Source organism: Phyllobates terribilis, unplaced genomic scaffold (genome assembly GCF_046119375.1).
Source record: "Phyllobates terribilis strain yellow unplaced genomic scaffold, ASM4611937v1 Scaffold_3__8_contigs__length_932513732, whole genome shotgun sequence".
Taxonomy (NCBI): Eukaryota; Metazoa; Chordata; class Amphibia; order Anura; family Dendrobatidae; genus Phyllobates; species Phyllobates terribilis.
The window spans coordinates 505,480,423-505,500,817 of NW_027362763.1; positions in this window are offsets into that span (position 1 = coordinate 505,480,423).

Below are 20,395 nucleotides of genomic sequence, written 5' to 3' on the forward strand. Positions count from 1 at the left end.
CAACCACTACTTGCCAGAACTTCCTGCAGCTCCTTTAATGTTGCTGTAGGCCTTTTTGCAGCCTTCCGGACCAATTTTCTTGTCTTTTTTATCAATTTTTGAGAGACATCCAGTTCTAGGCATTGATATTCTCGTGGCAAATTTTAGCCACTTCTTGATGACCGTAATCACAGTGTTCCATGGTATATCTCATGCCTTGGAAACATTTTTGTACATTTCTCCTGACTGATATAATAATGAGATCCCTTTGCTGTAATGTAAATTTTTTACAGACCATGGCTCTTGTTGTAAACTGCAACTAAGAAAATGTCAGGAAAATCCTACTAGAGTAGACAAACTTAATGTGGGGTTTATCATAATCAATTTAAATGATGGCAGCTGTTTATTGACTACTATTTAACATGAGCTTAAATGTGATTGGCTAAATTCTGAGCGTACCACATTCCCAATTATAAGAGAGTGCTCACAATTTTGCAACGACATTATTGTTTTGTAATTTTTATTTTTCCCGTAAAAAATGATTTCAGTTTGTTTCTCAATGGATTTGTACAGATTATGGGTGACACTAAAGGTGGAAAAAGTTCTGAAATTATGTTTCTTGTTATGATTTTTTAACATGACAAAAAAACTGCCATTTTAATAGGGATGTAGACTTTTTATATGCACTGTAGATAAATATAAAAATAAAAGCTTTTCATGCAAAGATGAGTGTAAAGCCCCCAAGGTTATCACTAAAACCTCTTGTATACAAATCCAATAAATGGGGGCATCACTCCAGTCGGAAAATATGTTCGCGACACCACGACTGCATGATTCGTGGCTTTCTGACAGCCTCGAGAGATGCAGGGATTGTCTGACAAACAGACAAACCCTGCATGTGTTGCGACTGTCTTACAGCCGTGAGACATGCAGCCGCGGCGACGCGGACATATTTTCCGAGCACGCCGAAGATACTCTGTTAGGATTCGAGCCTGCTTGGATAACCCCTTTTCCGAGCACGTTCACGCAACACTAATGATGATAGATAGATAGACAATATAAATGTAGCCATGGTTAAAAGAACACAAATAACACAATACCGCGACATCACAGTGCAGAAAAGTGTAATCTGACACCTAACTTGAGATAACTTCATATTTTTTGAAATGTTCATTTCTTTTAATCCACTTTATTGAGATAACTTTCAGAGCTGGCATGTTATTTGCATAGTTAAATTTGGCTAGATAAACAGGATATAATAGATGGATGAGTTGATGGACGGACAGATAGAAAGATACAATCCTAAACATGGAAATTGCAACACCAAGAAGCAAATATCATGGAATTATTAAAATCACAGGATCTATATACATGTTAATAATATGCAAATGATGAAAGAATGGAAACAAAGTTTTCCAAATATCTCGATTTATTTAGGATCAAGTATGAGCGCTACACGCAGAAATACACGCACTTACACGCTCTGGCTGCGACCAATGAGGTTATTAATGGCTGTCTGAGGAATGTTCTGCCATGCTAAATACACTTGGGAACAAAAATGATCAAGATCCACTGTTGACAACTCCATTTGCAATTGACCAATGCTGACTCAGATGTACTTGATGGGTGACAAGGTCGGAGACGTTGCAACTTTCAGGCCATGGTAGCACCTTTAGGCCACACAAGTTACTCACATAACCATGAGCAAGATGCAGCTTAAGCATTGTCATGTTGAAAAATAGCTCCTGTGACACTTTGGAGAAATGGCCGTACCACTGGATTCACCACCAAATCAATTTAACGCCGAACTGTTAGCATACCTGTAATGAAAACTAAAGGAGTCCAGCTACCATTCATGATGCAACCTCACACTATAATTAGGGAGTAGGACCGATGAGATTTTCTCTCCTAAAGGCCCTTTTTTTGTCATGTCATTGCCCACGTGCTTTTCACACCAATCTCCAGTTATCGTTGCATCCAAAACGAAAGTGGGACTCGTTGCTGAAGAGGATAGACCTCCATTTCAGTCTCTATTGCTCCTATTGCTGCCTCTGGTCTCTATCTGGAGACCACATGGGCAACACCATGAAGAGGCCTTGATGAGGGAATGTCACACCGATCTTACTCCCGGAATTATGGTCCAGGATGGCACAGCTCAGTGTTACATTGATTTCGTAATGGAACCAGTGATATGGTAACTTTTCCAAAAAGTCCCAGGACACGATTTTTAAAACAACACCAGGTCACATGTTGCTGGTGCTACTGTGAGCAGCCTAAATGGCCTGCAGTGTCTCCGGACTTGTCTCCCATCGAGCACATGTGGGAAGTCATTGCTCGGCAATTGCAAAAGGAGCTGCCAGCAGCGGATCTTGATAATTCGCATGCCCAGGTACATACTACATGGCAGAACATTCATTAATATCATGCCAAGGCATGTAAGTGTGTTTATTTCTCCATGTGGTGCTCATGCTTGATGTTGAGCGAATTGAAATGTTTTGAAATTTGTGTTTCCATTTTTTCACCAGTTGCAGATCATTAACATGTCTATCGGTCTTGGGATTCCCATAATTCCCTAATTTTTTCTTCTTGGTGTTGCAATTTCAATGTTTAGATAGATATGTGGTGGGCCACTGGGGAGGCGTCAGATGTTGCAGAAGGGCCAGCTGGGGTGTGTAGCCTCACTGGCAGCAGATAATGATGTCACGGTAGCTGAACTGGGTCGCTGGACCCCTCAATGCCTCCCTCGTGTTCATAACAATTTCAAAAGCGGGATGTGGCACTTGTGGATGGTATAGGGACCACCCCACCCTCAGGGCACTCCTGTAGCGGTGGTGTCTGGGTGCAGGTTTTGGAGTGCCCGTGATGTTTGTGCAATCTCAAGCAGCCAGACACGCAGGTGAACTTGTAAACATAACAATTTTACTGAAGGAGGTAACGGGGTACAGTCCAGGTTAAGTTCAGAGTATATTGTGCATACGAAAGTAATGGTTTTCTCCTCGAGAGACAAGCATTGTTATTGTCCAGGGCGGCTGGAGCAGAGTTCTCTTCACTTGCTAGTACAGGAAATGCTATGCACAGTCCAGGAAATATTAAACTGATGGAGGGACCTTCACAGATTGGCTCTCTGTAGAAAACACACTAAAGTGTGGATGTAGTCACAGTTTTTATCCCACCGTTCCCTCTTGCAGGGGGTAGGTTTAAGCAAAGTCGGTGGTGTGGCAGCCATGTGGATCTGGTCCTGACTAGAAGCGATCAGGATAACCAGAGAGCAGGAGAGTCCATGTAAAGCTTCTCTCTCCTGACTAGAAGACACTTCACTCTTTTTGTGAAGGAGATTATGTGAGGTAAAATGTCCCTTCAGCGTAGACTGGCATTGAAAACTCTTCTCTGAGAGAACAATGTCTGTCCTCAATCTTCCTGAGGCTGCAGGAACCGCCCACAACTGGTTTGTACCAGTGTTCTAGTCAGAGTGAGAGCCCTGAGCTGGGAGGCTCCTCTCAGCCATTGCCATAGCCACCACTTGTGAGGAGAATAATCATTACTTCATATACACACATTGGCCAGCAGATGGCAGGAAAGTACAATTTACAATGCAATGTACTATATCCCCTAACTCAGTGCACACAATAGAACAAATCTACTACCACACTACAACTGTCTCATTTAGAAGTAGTAGGACGGGTACCGGGATGCCACAGATAGATACTGAGATGTTCAGTATCACTCTTAGAGCCCGCACACTTCTGTACAGCTTTCTTAGCATTGAGCTGAGTAAATTATACAACCTTAGCATCCTATATGATACAAAACCAATGCCTGCCTGGTGTTCGTATTGATATGTATTGGTATGTACGGTATATCATGCAGCATTGCTTTGCTTTATAATGGTCACTGCACGTCACTTATGCCCTTGAACCCTTCTATAGCTGAAAAGGGAATTATTTATGCATATTAATGATATTAGTATGTGTAGGCAGATCGAGTAGCAAATGAGTATAATGGAGAGGACATGTTTCCATGGTTACCACAATGCATATGCCTTTCCTGGAAGTGCAGCAGTCTTAATCCTCTGTACCTGTTTGTCAGACTGCATGATTTTCATCTTGTGGCCAAAAAAAAAGGATTTTGCCAGCGTGAAATACAACGAAAGATACTCAAACTGAAAAAATAATATTGGTATAGTGTTTCTGGATACATTGTAAATTCCTGGCATAGTCTGCAACACGTAGCTGGATGCTTTCACTAAAAATAGATCTTGTTTTATCACGACCTCTTCTAAAATTATTGCAGTTAGATTACACGTCAGCCTTCCTGAAGGAAATGTCTGCATCATATTCATTTTACCCATCAGTCACTCATTTACTGATATTTGGTGGAATTCCTATATGGATCACATATAGACTTGGCGAGAATGAATCCTATATGTCAGGTCCAATGAATGTATTCATAGCACATTATATTCAGAAACTAGAGGACATTGGTTCTCATCCAATACCCGTTTCTGTGTTTCAATAATTGAATGTAATATGATGTTCTTTTTCTGACGAGCTTTCAGACTCATCGCTAGTGTAGGAGTAATGCTTCTCCAGAATATCCCGGCCACTGTTTGGACCTTCCAGTTCTTAAATACCATATAACAGGGGTGGAAAAGCAAGAAAAACGACAATCAGTAGTCCGAAATAATCAAAAAAGTATCAAAAGTTATTGAACAAATATGTACAGGAAAGAGAAACATGAATACACACATGTGACAAAAAATCATGTAATAGGCGTGAACGGAAGGAGCATTGCCATTTATGGTAAATATATAACATTCAATCAATAATCATAAATGTGCATGATGTAATAGCCACACACTTGTCCAAGTGGGGGAAGAGACGTCAAAAGGTACATATCCATATTTAATCAATCAACAATACAAAAGTCAGTACTGGGATACTAAATACCTTATATAGACATCAACAAGTGCAGAGGCTCCAGGACACCTGCGCGCCAGCCCCGACGCGTGTTTCGGTCCTGTCTATATTTGTTCAATACATTTTGATACTCTTTTAATTATTTCGGACTACTGATACTAATTTTTCTCACTTTTCCATATAATTTCCATGACGATTTGTCCCTTATAGTCCTACTATATAGCAGCATAATGTATATGTTCTACTTAGTTCACTGTTGTACACTTCTGCCTATCATGCTATTTTCCGTGAGTAATTTGTATCATATAACAGGGGTGTACAACCTGCTGCCCACAATGCCATTTTGTGCTGCATCCAAATACATGGACAGAAATATATTTGCCTAACAGATTAACTGTATGTGAGCAGCCACACACAGAAGAGTAGTGGCCGGCAGCTGAGGTGCAGGGACTGGCAAGTGCTAATGGTGCACTGTGTAGACATCTCTGGATGCCTCATACATCAGAAGAATGGGATCTCATCCCACATTTGGCACTGCAGAAAAGGATATGTGAATTAGTCAGGTGACCATGTCTGTGGCTGTAGTTTATGGGTGTCTGAATGATTAGGCAGTAAGCAAAAAACCATGATTTATTGTAGAGAGCTATGTGCATGCACGACCTCTTCCTCTTTAGGGCCTATTCGCACAGTTTTTATACAGGGATTTTAGTGCAAATCCACATAGAAAATGTTAAATACTCAATGAATAAGCTTCCTATCATTTTAACTGAGAAATGCTCAAAATAATGTGAGACAAAACAGCACTGTATGCACTGTAGGGACTTTTCCCATTCAAATAAATCGGTATTTGGCACAGTTTTTATTTGAATTTAGGAACCGAATCTATTTCTAAATCCTTGTCAAAAACTCTATGTATGTACCATGAGGCTACATTTCCATGATGAGCATTTGATGAGTTCATGATGTTGCAGATTTTCTGTAGCATTTCTGCACTTATTAAATAAAGTACGGTAGATTGTTTCTGTTTTATATTTGGATTTTGAGTGCGTTTTTGTACATGCATTTTGGACACTGCAGTTTTGTGTCTTTTTGATATGTCATGCTCTAAGTAAAGCTGCTTTGTTTTTGATACTTCTTAGTATTTGGCTTTGACAAAACCTTATTGATACAGTCATGTGCGGATTACATGTTTTTTACCTGTGGTTTCTCGGCGTACTTGACATGTTGCAGTTTTGAAACACATACCACAAGTCAGTTTACGCTGACTAAAAAAAGCACAACGGGCAGGAGATTTCTATAAATCCCATCCACTTTGCTGGAACTGTAAGTCACTGCTTTTTTGATGCAGCAAAAGAACGTAGCATCAAAACCTCACCAAAAACTCATTGTGGACAATGATTTAATACAGGAGATATCATGAGTGCTGAGGTAAAAAGAGGCGGCTCACACTACCCTCATGCCTGTCTTACAGCTCTGACCTGGAGTCACCAGGAGTGCTGAGGTATGAAGGGGTCTCTCACTCTACAGTCATGGGCAAAAGTATTGAGAATGACACCAAAATTATATTTTCACATGATCTGCTGGCCTCTGGTTTTTATTAGTGTTTGTCTGATGTTTATATCACATACAGAAATATAATTGCAATCATATTATGAGTACCAATAGGTTATATTGACATTTAGAATGAGTTAATGCAGCAAGTCAATATTTGCAGTGTTGCCCTTTCTTCTTCAAGATCTCTGTAATTCTCCCTGGCATGCTCTCAATCAACTTTTTGACCAAATCCTGACTGATAGCAGTCCATTCTTGCATAATCAATGCTTGCATTTTGCCAGAATTTGTTGGTTTTTGTTTGTCCACCCGTCTCTTGATGATTGACCACAAGTTCTCAATGGGATTAAGATCTGGGGAGTTTCCAGGCCATGGACCCAAAATCTCTATGTTTTGTTCCATGAGCCATTTAGTTATCACCTTTGCTTTATGGCAAGGTGCTCCATCATGCTGGAAAAGGCATTGTTGGGCTCCAAACTGCTCTTGGACGTTTGGGAGAAGTTGCTCTTGGAGGACATTCTTGTACCATTCTTTATTCATGGCTGTGTTTTTAGGCAAGACTGTGAGTGAGCCGATTCCCTTGGCTGAGAAGCAACCCCACACATGAATGGTTTCAGGATGCTTTACAGTTGGCATGAGACAAGACTGGTGGTAGCGCTCACCTCTTCTTCTCCGAATAAGCTGTTTTCCAGATGTCCCAAACAATCGAAAAGGGGATTCATCAGAGAAAATGACTTTGCCCCAGTCCTCAGCAGTCAACTCCCTGTACCTTTTGCAGAATATTAGTCGGTCCCTGATGTTTTTTCTGGAGAGAAGTGGCTTCTTTGCTGCCCTCCGTGAAACCAGCCCTTGCTCAAAGAGTCTCCGCCTCACAGTGCGTGCAGAAGCACTCACACCAGCCTGCTGCCATTCCTGAGCAAGCTCGGCACTGCTGGTAGTCCGATCCCACAGCTGAAACAGTTTTAAGATACGGTCCTGGCGCTTGCTGGTCTTTCTTGGGCGCCCTGGAGCCTTTTTGACAACAATGGAAGCTCTCTCCTTGAAGTTCTTGATGACGCGATAGATTGTTGACTGAGGTGCAATCTTTGTAGCTGCGATACTCTTCCCTGTTAGGCCATTTTTGTGCAGTGCAATGATGGCTGCACGTGTTTCTTTAGAGATAACCATGGTTAACTGAAGAGAAACAATGATACCAAGAACCAGCCTCCTTTTAAAGTGTCCAGTGATGTCATTCTTACTTAATCATGACTGATTGATCACCAGCCCTGTCCTCATCAACACCCACACCTGTGTTAATGGATCAATCACTAAAACGATGTTAGCGGCTCCTTTTAAGGCAGGACTGCAATGATGTTGAAATGTGTTTTGGTTGTTAAAGTTCATTTTCTGGGCAAATATTGACTTTGCAAGTACAGTAATTGCTGTTAAGCTGATCACTCTTTGACATTCAGGAGTATATGCGAATTGCCATTACAAAAAATGAAGCAGTAAACTTTGGAAAAATTACTATTTGTCTCATTCTCAATACTTTTGGCCATGACTGTACTGTCAACCCTGTAAATCTGATCTAATCACTGGAGATACCAGAGCTGCTAAGGTAATAAGAGGCTGCTCACACTACTGTCTACCTAGCATTCCTGATCTAATACTGTAGGTACAAGAAGTGCTGAGGTAAGAAAAGGCTGCTCACACTACTGTCTACCTAGCATTCCTGATCTAATACTGTAGGTACAAGAAGTGCTGACGTAAGAAGAGGCTGCTCACACTACTGTCTACTTAGCATTCCTGATCTAATACTGTAGGTACAAGAAGTGCTGAGGTAAGAAGAGGCTGCACACATTGCTATCCACCTTGTCTTTCTGTTCTAATACTGAATATAACAGGGGTACTGAGGTAAGAAGAAGCTGCTAACACTGTTCTCCACTGTCTCTTTCTGATTTGATTCTGTTACGGTAAGAGGAGGCTGCTCATACTGCTGTCATTCCTGTCTTTCTGAATTCTGAGCACCTGCTGGGAACTAGAGATAACTAGACAGTATGTGGTATATGTTATTTTAAGGTCACAACAGCAGAGCTTCCTACTGTACATGCTCATAGGCACCTACCCTATAATGACTCTAGGACTTCTGCAGTGTAACAAGATGGTGGCCATTTTAATTTACTACAATGATTACTTGCTAAGACCAAACAAATGTGATTTGCTAATTAAAGTATTTATTCCTAATAACATTTCCTTCCTTCCTCTATCTCTCTCACTTTCTTTCTTTTTACTATTTAAAGGTAATCTGTCAGAACAACCCTCTCTGCAAACTGTTTATGTGACTATGTTACTCTCTGAAAGATAATGTCATTCACACCTTTACTTATGCAATCTGTTGCTCACTTACTGAAAAATTGCTGTTCTAGTTCATGTGCAAATGAGGCTTAAGAGCTATGGAAGAGTCTTCCCAAGTGCCTGCCTCCCTTTGATTTGGGGATTGAGGAGGCCGCACATACCAGGATTGGGGGGTTGAGGAGGCCACACATACCAGGATTGGGGGGTTGAGGAGGCCACACATACCAGGATTGGGGGGTTGAGGAGGCCACACATACCAGGATTGGGGGGTTGAGGAGGCCACACATACCAGGATTGGGGGGTTGAGGAGGCCACACATACCAGGATTGGGGGGTTGAGGAGGCCACACATACCAGGATTGGGGGGTTGAGGAGGCCACACATACCAGGATTGGGGGGTTGAGGAGGCCGCACATACCAGGATTTGGGGATTGAGGAGGTCGCACATAACAGGATTGGAGGGTTGAGGAGGCCACACATACCAGGATTGGGGGGTTGAGGAGGCCACACATACCAGGATTGAGGGGTTGAGGAGGCCACACATACCAGGATTGAGGGGTTGAGGAGGCCACACATACCAGGATTGAGGGGTTGAGGAGGCCACACATACCAGGATTGAGGGGTTGAGGAGGCCACACATACCAGGATTGAGGGGTTGAGGAGGCCACACATACCAGGATTGAGGGGTTGAGGAGGCCACACATACCAGGATTGGGGGATTGAGGAGGCCACACATACCAGGATTGAGGGGTTGAGGAGGCCACACATACCAGGATTGAGGGGTTGAGGAGGCCACACATACCAGGATTGAGGGGTTGAGGAGGCCACACATACCAGGATTGAGGGGTTGAGGAGGCCACACATATCAGGATTGAGGGGTTGAGGAGGCCACACATACCAGGATTGAGGGGTTGAGGAGGCCACACATACCAGGATTGAGGGGTTGAGGAGGCCACACATACCAGGATTGAGGGGTTGAGGAGGCCACACATACCAGGATTGAGGGGTTGAGGAGGCCACACATACCAGGATTGAGGGGTTGAGGAGGCCACACATACCAGGATTGAGGGGTTGAGGAGGCCACACATACCAGGATTGAGGGGTTGAGGAGGCCACACATACCAGGATTAAGGGGTTGAGGAGGCCACACATACCAGGATTGAGGGGTTGAGGAGGCCACACATACCAGGATTGAGGGGTTGAGGAGGCCACACATACCAGGATTGGGGGATTGAGGAGGCCGCCGCTAAAGAGAAAGCATATTCACGCTTCTCCACGCCCATAGTCTCGGCGTGGAGAGGAGTGAATGTGCCAGCAGCAGCTCACCTCGGCGTCTGAGAGCGCGTGCTGCTCAGATGCCGACATGAGCTGCTGCAGATAGGACTCAGCGCTGGAGCAGAGGTGAGGAAGGAAGGTGAGTATAAGTGTTTATTGTTTTATGTGTGCAGTGATTGGGGGATGAGGAGGCCACACATACCAGGATACTTGGATTGAGGAGGCCACACATACCAGGATTGGGGGATTGAGGAGGCCACTCTTACCAGTATTGGGGGATTGAGAAGGCCACACATACCAGGATTGGGGGATTGAGGAGGCCACACAAACCAGGGATTGTGGGATTGAGGAGGCCACACATGCCAGGGATTGTGGGATTGAGGGGGCCACACATACCAGGGATTGTGGGATTGAGGGGGCCACACATACCAGGGATTGTGGGATTGAGGGGGCCACACATACCAGGGATTGGGGGATTGTGGGGGCCACACATACCAGGGATTGTGGGGGCCACACATACCAGGGATTGTGGGATTGAGGGGCCCACACATACGAGGATGGGGAAATTTACCAGTAGCTGCTGCATTTCCCACCCTAGGCTTATACTCAAGTCAATAGGTTTTCCCATTTTTATGTGGTAAAATTAGGGACCTCGGCTTATATTCGGGTCGGTTTATTTAAAATATACGGTATTTTAAAATCAGTGAGTACGTGGTGCCCATAATACTGCAGGACTGTGGCGTGCATTATACTATCTGGGGGCTGCATTTTACCCTATGGGGTGTGTATTATACTGTATGGAGGACTATGGGGAGTGCATTATATTCTATGGAGGACCATGGGAAGTTCATTATACTATATGGAGGATTATGGGGGGCGCATTATACTATATGGAGGTTTATGGGGGGAGCATTATACTATATGGAGGATTATGGGGGCGCATTATACTATATGGAAGATTATTGGTGGTGCATTATACTATATGGAAGGCTATGCAGGGCCATTATAATATTTTGAGGGCTATGTGGGGGGCCATTATACTGTAGGAAAGCAATTATACAGTGTGAAGGTTTGTGTGGGGTCATTATACTGTTTGGAGGGCTGTGTGGGGGCCATGAGAGTGTATGGAGGGCTCTGTGGGGTTCACAGTTGGGGGATTATACTGTGTTAGGGTCACCATACTTTGCCGTGGGAGTTGAAGTGGGGTACAATAGGGTCATTATACTTTACATGTGGAGGAATGCACCATAGGGGTATCATACTGTTTGGGGGGCACTTTTGTTGGCATCATACTTTATGGGGGCAATGAAGGAGGAATCTACGACTTCAGAAGGAGGTAAATTACTATGTAAAGGCTGGAAATTTATGAGATCTGCTCTTCTGTGACACAGACAAATATTTATTTTTTGTAGGGGGGGGGCCCAATTAGAGCTTCTGCTATGGGGCCCCATGACTTCTATGTACACCCCTGCTTCAGCCTTATTTGCATATGGATTAAAACAGCGATTTTTCAGTCAGGGAGCAACAGATAGCATCAGTAAAGATGTCGATGACACATCATTCAGATCTCATATTGAATAGTCGTGACGGTTTGCACCTTTTCACACTTGCCTTGTTCTGTTTAGAGGTACTAGTCAGCTTTTTTGTTTTGTTTAGAGAGCATCATGACCAGGGGCATAACGACCACGGTCGCAGTGGTCGCCGCTGCAACCAGGGCCGGCAGGTCAGTGTCTCGGCAAGTGAGGGCCGGGGTCCGTCGACGCCAGCAAAAACTTCAGCTGGATGTGCGCCACCGAGGACGCACATACAGCTGAAGTGTATTGCGAGCCGCAATACACACTGACTCAGTGGCCAGCAGCTGCCGTCGACGAGCATGTGATGGTGTGCATGACGGTGTCGTCACACACTCCCGTCACACGCCGAGTCCTGCTGGCTTCACAAGAGGACGCACGCAGTGCGGGAGCAATGGAGCGGTATTTATTCCTTTATTTTTTAAAAATCATTGGCCATACTAGTATGGATGTTTATGGGGTGCATTATACTACTATGGAAGGGGTGCATTATACTACTATGGATGGGGTGCCTTATATTACTATGGATGGGGTGCATTATACTACTATGGATGGGGTGCATTATAATACCATGGATATTTATGGGGTGCATTATACTACGGATGGCTATGGGGTGCATTATACTACTATGGATGGCTATGGGGTGTATTATACTACTATGGATGGGGTGCATTATACTACTATGGATATTTATGGGGTGCATTATACTACTATGGATGGGGTGCATTATATTACTATGGATGAGGTGCATTATACTACTATGACTGGGGTGCATTATACTACTATGGATATTTATGGGGTGCATTATACTACTGTGGATTTTGAGGTGGTGCATTATATTACTATGGATGTCTGTGGGGTGCATTATACTACTATGGATGTTTATGGGGTGCATTATACTACTGTGGATTTTTATAGGGTGCATTATACTACTATGGGTGTCTATAGGGTGCATTATACTACTGTGAATGACTATAGGGTGCATTATACTACTATGGATGTCTATGGGGGTGCATTATACTACTATGGATGTCTATGGGGGTGCATTATACTACTATGGATGTACATGGTGGTGCATTATACTACTCTGGATGTCTATAGGGGGCATTATACTACTATGGATGTCTATGGGGGTGCATTATACTATTTTGGATGTTTATGGGGTGCATTATACTACTATGGATGTCTTTGGGGGTGCAGTATACTACTATGGATGTCTATGGGGGTGCATTATACTACTATGGATATCTATGGGGGTACATTATATTACTATAAATGTCTATGGGGGTGCATTATACTACTATGGATGGCTATGGGGTGCATTATACTACTATGGATGTCTGTGGTGGTGCATTATACTACTATGGACTTTATGGGGTGCATTATACTACTATGGATGTCTTTGGGGTGTATTATACTGCTATGGATGTCTATGGGGGTGCATTATACTACTATGGATGTCTATGGGGGTACATTATATTACTATAGATGTCTATGGGGGTGCATTATTCTACTATGGATGGCTATGGGGTGCATTATACTACTGTGGATGTCTATGGAGTGTATTATACTACTATGGATGACTATAGGGTGCATTATACTACTGTGGATGTCTATACGGTGCATTATACTACTATGGATGTCTATGGGGGTGCATTATACAACTATGGATGTCTATGGGGGTGCATTATATTACTGTTGATGTCTGTAGTGGTGCATTATATTACTATGGATGTCTATGGGGTGCATTATACTACTATGGATGTTTATGGGGTGCATTATACTACTGTGGATTCTTATGGTGTGCATTATACTACTATGGGTGTCTATAGGGTGCATTATACTACTCTGGATGACTATAGGGTGCATTATACTACTATGAATGTCTATGGGGGTGCATTATACTACTATGGATGTCTATGGGGGTGCATTATACTACTATGGATGTACATGGGGGTGCATTATACTACTATGGATGTCTATGGGGGCGCATTATACTACTATGGATGTACAGTACAGACCAAAAGTTTGGACACACCTTCTCATTTTAAGATTTTTCTGTATTTTCATGACTATGGAAATTGTACATTCACACTGAAGGCATCAAAACTATGAATTAACACATGTGGAATTATATACTTAACAAAAAAGTGTGAAACAACTGAAAATATGTCTTATATTCTAGGTTCTTCAAAGTAGCCACCTTTTGCTTTGATGACTGCTTTGCACACTCTGGGCATTCTCTTGATGAGCTTCAAGAGGTAGTCACCGGAAATGGTTTTACTTCACAGGTGTGCCCTGTCAGGTTTAATAAGTGGGATTTCTTGCCTTATAAATGGGGTTGGGACCATCAGTTGTGTTGTGCAGAAGTCTGGTGGATACACAGCTGATAGTCCTATTGAATAGACTGTTAGCTGCTTTTTTCTTGCCATAATACAAATTCTAAGTAAAGAAAAATGAGTGGCCATCATTACTTTAAGAAGTGAAGGTCAGTCAGTCCGAAAAATTGGGAAAACATTGAAAGTGTCCCCAAGTGCAGTTGCAAAAACCATCAAGCGCTACAAAGAAACTGGCTCACATGAGGACCGCCCCAGGAAAGGAAGACCAAGAGTCACCTCTGCTTCTGAGGATAAGTTTATCCGAGTCACCAATCTCAGAAATCGCAGGTTAACAGCAGCTCAGATTAGAGACCAGGTCAATGCCACACAGAGTTCTAGCAGCAGACACATCTCTTCAACAACTGTTAAGAGGAGACTTTGTGCAGCAGGCCTTCATGGTAAAATAGCTGCTAGGAAACCACTGCTAAGGACAGGCAACAAGCAGAAGAGACTTGTTTGGGCTAAAGAACCCAAGGAATGGACATTAGACCAGTGGAAATCTGTGCTTTGGTCTGATGAGTCCAAATTTGAGATCTTTGGTTCCAACTACCGTGTCTTTGTGCGACGCAGAAAAGTTGAGCGGATGGACTCTACATGCCTGGTTCCCACCGAGTAGCATGGAGGAGGAGGTGTGATGGTGTGGGGGTGCTTTGCTTGTGACACTGTTGGGGATTTATTCAAAATTGAAGGCATACTGAACCAGCATGGCTACCACAGCATCTTGCAGCGGCATGCTATTCCATAAGGTTTGCGTTTAGTTGGACCATCATTTATTTTTCAACAGGACAATGACCCCAAACACACCTCCAGGCTGTGTAAGGGCTATTTGACCAAAAGGGAGAGTGATGGGGTGCTACGCCAGATGAACTGGCCTCCACAGTCACCAGACCTGAACCCAATCGAGATGGTTTGGGGTGAGCTGGACCGCAGAGTGAAGGCAAAAGGGCCAACAAGTGCTAAGCATCTCTGGGAACTCCTTCAAGATTGTTGGAAGACCATTTCCGGTGACTACCTCTTGAAGCTCATCAAGAGAATGCCAAGAGTGTGCAAAGCAGTCATTAAAGCAAAGGGTGGCTACTTTGAAGAACCTAGAAGATAAGACATATTTTCAGTTGTTTCACACTTTTTTGTTAAGTATATAATTCCACATGTGTTAATTCATAGTTTTGATGCCTTCAGTGTGAATGTACAATTTCCATAGTCATGAAAATACAGAAAAATCTTAAAATGAGAAGGTGTGTCCAAACTTTTGGTCTGTACTGTACATGGTGGTGCATTATACTACTCTGGATGTCTATAGGGGGCATTATACTACTATGGATGTCTATGGGGGTGCATTATACTATTTTGGATGTTTATTGGGGTGCATTATACTACTATGGATGTCTATGGGGGTGCATTATACTACTATGGATGTCTATGGAGGTGCATTATACTACTATGGATGTACATGGGGGTGCATTATACTACTATGGATGTCTATGGGGGTACATTATACTACTATGGATGTACATGGGGGTGCATTATACTACTATAGATGTCTATGGGGGTGCATTATACTACTATGAATGTACATGGTGGTGCATTATACTACTCTGGATGTCTATAGGGGGCATTATACTACTATGGATGTCTATGGGGGTGCATTATACTATTTTGGATGTTTATGGGGTGCATTATACTACTATGGATGTCTATGGGGGTGCATTATACTACTATGGATGTCTATGGGGGTGCATTATACTACTATGGATGTACATGGGGGTGCATTATACTACTATGGATGTCTATGGGGGTACATTATACTACTATGGATGTACATGGGGGTGCATTATACTACTATGGATGTCTATGGGGGTGCATTATACTACTATGAATGTACATGGTGGTACATTATACTACTCTGGATGTCTATAGGGGGCATTATACTACTATGGATGTCTATGGGGGTGCATTATACTATTTTGGATGTTGATGGGGTGCATTATACTACTATGGATGTCTATGGGGGTGCATTATAATACTATGGATGTGCATGGTGGTGCATTATACTACTCTGGATGTCTATAGGGGGCATTATACTACTATGGATGTCTATGGGGTTGCATTATACTACTATGGATGGCTATGGGGTGCATTATACTACTATGGATGTCTATTGGGTGCATTATACTATTATGGATGTCTGTGGTGGTGCATTATATTACTATGGATGTTTATGGGGTGCATTATACTACTATGGATGTTTATGGGGTGCATTATACTACTATGGATGTCTTTGGGGTGCATTATACTACTACGGATGTCTATGCGGGTGCATTATACTACTATGGATGTCTATGGGGGTACATTATATTACTATAGATGTCTGTGGGGTGCATTATTCTACTATGGATGGCTATGGGGTGCATTATATTTCTGTGGATGTCTATGGGGTGTATTATACTACTATGGATGACTATAGGGTGCATTATACTACTATGGATGTCTTTGGGGGTGCATTATACTACTATGGATGTCTATGGGGGTGCATTATACTACTATGGATGTCTATGGGGGTGCATTTTACTACTGTTGATGTCTGTAGTGGTGCATTATATTACTATGGATGTCTATGGGGTGCATTATATTACTATGGATGTTTATGGGGTGCATTATACTACTGTGGATTCTTATGGTGTGCATTATACTACTATGGGTGTCTATAGGGTGCATTACACTACTGTGGATGACTATAGGGTGCATTATACTACTATGGATGTCTATGGGGGTGCATTATACTACTATGGATGTACATGGTGGTGCATTATACTACTCTGGATGTTTATAGGGGGCATTATACTACTATGGATGTCTATGGGGGTGCATTATACTATTATGGATGTTTATGGGGTGCATTATACTACTATGGATGTCTATTGGGTACATTATATTACTATAGATGTCTATGGGGGTGCATTATACTACTATGGATGGCTATGTGGTGCATTATACTACTATGGATGTCTATGGGGTGTATTATACTACTATGTATGGGGTGCATTATACTACTATGGATATTTATGAGGTGCATTAAACTACTATGGATGATTATAGGGGTCCATTATACTACTATGGATGGGGTCCATTATACTACTATGGATGGGGTGCATTATATTACTATGGATGGGGTGCATTATACTACTATGGATGTCTATGGACTGCATTATACTACTATTGTTGACTATGGGGGTGCATTATATTTTATGGATGACTGAGCTGTGCAGTATATTATATGGAGGACTATGGGGAGTGTGTTTATACTTCTATGTACGCCCCTGGTGAGTATAATAAAATTTATTCAGGTTGGGAGGGTGGCAGGGGGCCCCAGTCCAAATCTTGGACCGGGGCCCATCAGACTATAGTTACACCACTGATCATGACCATGTAAACTGTTTGGGAAGGGGATCATTCTGACAAAGTCTCTTTAATACAATGCACTGAGCATTTTTACCGCCTTTCCAGGGCTATCAAGAACTAGTCTGCCTAATATTTCCAGATACAGTACAACCTTTCCAAGTGAGCACCTCAATTAGAAGACTTCTTCTTTATCTAGACCAGATTTCCTGGGACAGATTTGCAGCCCAATGATATACTATGCACGATAGCCATTTCTCTCCACTACTTTAGAAGGCTATTTCTCAATGCTGTTTTGTGTGATTGTCTCAAAGCGTATTCACCGTGCTTCATAGAAAATGACCCAATCCTGGGTGACGTGGCTTTCTCATTGTGTGTACATAATATGTATTGAAAATATTTGGTCTGTCAGATCCTGTTCCTCCTGTTTTACTTTCAAAGTTTTTTCCATAACTGAGTGAAGCACACTAACTTCTTCAATGTGGTAGTTTAAGTAAAGTACTGGAGGTTTACTCTTCCTTGAGTCATAGGCTTAAATCCTCCAGTTCACCTTCTTTCTTTTCTCCTTCTTGTCTTTTTTAGTAATCAGTACTTATGACTTGATGGTCATCCCTAGATAATATCAAAGATCTCACCGTATGCATTTACGGCAATGATAATGCTCTTCAGTGTTCATTTTATTGCTGAAATGCTCCAATGAATACTATGGTGTCCCTCCTAAGAGATCACCGGAAAACCCAATGACTATTGAAATAAAATACAAGACCTTTGTATGTAGCTGTCTAATGTAATAGTTCTTACCTTCCATTACTATATACTACTTCTGAGCTTACTATACCACATCCATTCAATGCTTTATCTTTAATAATAATAATATTTCTACTTATATAGCGCCAATATATTCCGCAGTGCTTTACAATTCAGACACTTTACAGACATTATCGGCACTGTCCCCATTAGGGCTCACTAGGCCCGGCGTCAGCACCCGGGCAAGTGCCGGGGCCCTGAGCAGGCGGGGGGCCCACTTGCCGTTGTGCACCCCGGCGCGCTATGGGACGCGTGAGCGGAGGAGAGTGGTGCCAGCGCCCGCCTTCCCCCCCCCGCTTGCTCAGGGCCCCGGCACAATACTTACCCCTCCTCGTGCCTCCGCAGCAGGTCCAGTGTCTTCCGCGGCTGCAGCACTGTGACGTGTCAGATCAGAGAGCGCGATGACGTCTTTCCACCGCGCCCTCTCCTGAGCAGTCACAGCGCAGAGCAGGAAGATTCCGGCAACGCTGAGGAGCCCAGAGCTGAGCAGCGGCAGCAGGTGAGGAGAAGTGAGGTGAGTGATTTTTTTTTATGTATGGAGGCATGGGGCAGTATATGGGGGGGACATCCTGCATGGGGCATTATGTGTGGGGTGGAACAGCCTGCATGGGGCATTATGTGGGGGCACAGTCTGCATGGAGTATTATATGGGGCCAGTATCCTGTATGGAACATTTTATGGGGTCCATTATTCTTTATTGAGCAATATATGTGGTCAATTATTCTGTAGGGAGCAATATATGGGGCCCATAATACTGTCTGGTCATGCACTGTGCGTTGAGAGAATTTGTTAGTTTCTGAACTTTTGTAGAATTTACAATAGATATCCCTCATGTAATAAGTGAAATCTTTGGCCTTGTACTATAACTATATTTCTCTGCGGTATCTGTGCATCATGAATCGTGGTATGTGTTAAAGGGGCCCACGAAAACCTGGAGCTGGCCCTGGGGCTCACAATGTACTTTCCCTATCAGTATGTCTTTGGAGTGTGGGAGGAAACCCGCACAAACACAGGGAGAACATACAAACTCCTTGCAGATGTTGTCCTTGATGGGATTTGAACCCAGGACCCCAGTGCTGCAAGGCTGCAGTGCTAACCACTGAGCCACTGTGCTGCCCTTTAGCTGCCCTACTGCTATCATAACCTTCACTTTCTCTGTATTAAAGGCGTTGTCTGGCCTTAGGGTAGAAAACTGCAGTCACTCTGTGTAACTGCAGACTTGTGAATCCTCACATCGCATGCACTGTACACTTTGAGGATTCTCCGGAGCCATCGCCAGGAGAGGTGGCCGCATGACTTCTAGTATGTGATTTGCATATATGTGGTCACATGCCAACTAGACGCGCATGGCCTTGCTCAATGAAAGTGTAATGAGTGAAGCCAGACACGTCTAGTCGGAATGTGGCCAAAACTTGCAAATCGCATATTTGCAGTCACTTGATCGCCTGCTCCCAGCGCCGGAGAATCCTCACCGCATGTAGTACACACGACGTGGGGGTTCACAAGTCTGCAGTCGCATAGAATTATGGCAGACTTCTACCCCAAAGCCAGACAACCCCTTTAACTGGATGTCTCGCTAATTTTGTGTGGAGCGTAAACAGCAGCATAATGAGAGTTATTAATGTTTTTACCACTCATCTTAAACACATCAGCCCAGATTTATAATGCTTATATCTAAATGTTTCTTACCTTTGTTACATTACAGTTATAGTTACTTTTGTTTTAAAATTACGTTCCCATTTATTTATTTTTTTAATATACGTCAATGGAAAGTTTCTGTTGATGTACTATATCTATACATAATATTTGTAAACACATCACATTCTGATGTCAGAATCTGACAATTACACATAGATGAGAGGTGCTACATCGGTACTGCCCATCGCATTCTGTTATATATCACTTTTGTAGGAACCTTCTTCTGTGCCAACCACTACTTGATATGCAGCACTCCCCTTACCTTTTATAGTCTATGTAACAAGGTGTTCAGGGAAATCTGGAGAAGGTGGCTCTGTTGTAAATGTAAGTGTATAATGTATATGACTGATGGCAGCAAAAATGCTAAAGTTGGAAAACCTGCATAACAAGAGGTTCCTCATCAGCTGCACTAATATACACTTCTTTGCCCTAGCTACTGCAGAACATCTTAATGTACCGTACACCTCACAGGTTGCAGACATTCTTTCTAA